Source organism: Octodon degus, unplaced genomic scaffold (genome assembly GCF_000260255.1).
Source record: "Octodon degus isolate 3935 unplaced genomic scaffold, OctDeg1.0 scaffold00194, whole genome shotgun sequence".
Classification (NCBI taxonomy): domain Eukaryota; kingdom Metazoa; phylum Chordata; class Mammalia; order Rodentia; family Octodontidae; genus Octodon; species Octodon degus.
The window spans coordinates 1,585,947-1,587,733 of record NW_004524770.1 but is presented as its reverse complement, the minus strand read 5'-3'; positions in this window follow the sequence as shown (position 1 = coordinate 1,587,733).

The window sequence follows — 1,787 nt, the reverse complement described above, 5'->3', positions numbered from 1 at the left end:
AAAAAAAAAAAAAAAACAGCACCAGGCTAGAACCTACTGAGTTCAGAATGTTCCAGGACACGTAATCAGCCTGCCCCCGTTCCAACCTGCTGCAGGCTCTGTGGTAGCCTCCTCCTGCTGGCCTGGTCTTCCAGAGGAAGCAACGCCAGAGCTCTTCCATCAGTGTCCCACTGGGACCCAGAGGCCTGGGAGTCTGGCCTGGCGCACAGGGTGCAGTCCGAGCCTAGGTGTCTGGACAAACAGATGCCCTCAGGTGCCTAGAAGCCTAGGTTAACCTCTGAGGACAGGACTAGGCCTGCATTTTCCTTAGCAGGCCAGAAATATTTGCCCCTGGGGAAACATGGCACCCCTGTGGGGAAGAAGGCGCCCAGGGAAGAATCCTGTGGGGTCCCTGCTGGGATCTGAGGCTCGCCTGGGGTGCAGTCTTAACGGGCAGCAGTATATGGCTAGAACTTAATATTGCTTTGTTTCCTCTATTTTTATGAAGACCTATGATAACTGATACCAGATTACCTCCTTCAAAACAAACTTACCCTTTTAATAAAATACACGAGATGTTTAAAGGAAAAATATTGTTCAGGGTTATAGCCAGAACTGAGTTTTGGGAACTCCAAGTCCAACTGTGCCTCTGGCCTTCGCAGCGCTTCCTGGCACCCTGTCCTAGGCCGTGAGCTCTCTGACACACGTCTTCACCCGAGCTCACTCCCTTTCAAAGGCAGCTTTGGCCGACTCTGAGTGCTCCACACGGAAGCCAGGTCCACTGAGGTGAACCTGCCCATAGCCAGGGGAGGTGCTGCAGGGTCCTCTTCCCAAGCGCCCCACCCTTCACAGGTCGATAGGTCTGGTACCTCTTGTTCTGTGGGAGGGTCTTTTGGGTTGAGGGACAGTGGTCAGGGAAGTACATGGAAGGGCTGAATCAGGGATGGAGGGCAGTCTCTGCGGCAGCTCAGGGCGGCCGAACTCCCTGAGGACATCGCTGAGTTGCAGAAGAAGAAGAGGCTCTCCTAAGCTTCAGAGCAGCGAGCAGACACATTTCTCCCAGGCCTTGCGGCTCCTCCCCTCTGGCCCTGGGCGGCCCCTGCAGCAGAGCGCCTAGCCTCTCACCTGCCTACCCTCAGGTCTGGTCAGTTGCCCTTATCCAGCTAATCTCAGGATACAGGGCACAGCGACAGAGCTGACTGTTAAAATCAGTGTCCTCGCCAGGGATGTGGGTGGCACACACCTGAACCCAGCGCTCCAGCCAGCGAGGGCGGGAAGATTACAGGCTGGTGCCCAGCCACGGTCAATTTAGAGACTGTCTCAAAACGAAATAAATACATAATAAAAAGGTCCGGACTCGGAGCTCAGCGTGAAGGTCCTGGGCTCAATCCTCTGCCACCAAAATGAAAGTCCTGCAACCAACGAGGAAAGGCCTGGGGCCAGGGAGAGAGCTCAGTAGAATAAGCGCCTGGGTTCAATCCCCGGTTCCACCAAAACTAAATAAAGATTAAAAAACGGAGAGGCCGGTGGAGGTGGTGGTCAGCTCTGGACAGCGGGCAGCGTATGGCGAGCAGGTCTATGACCCACCCGCTCGTGTTATTTCATTTCTGTTCCGACCGCCTGCCCCTGAGGACAGCTTCACAGATGTGGAAACTGAGGCTCAGAGCGGGTCCCCGCGTGTCAGGAGCGCGGGTAGTCTAGCGCGCTGTGCAGGTGGGAACCGTCGGGCCGCCGGCTTCCAGGAAGGCGGCGGTGGGCGGAGCCGGCGGCCCGGCCTGGCGGTGCGCTCGCTCGCTCGCTCGCTCGCT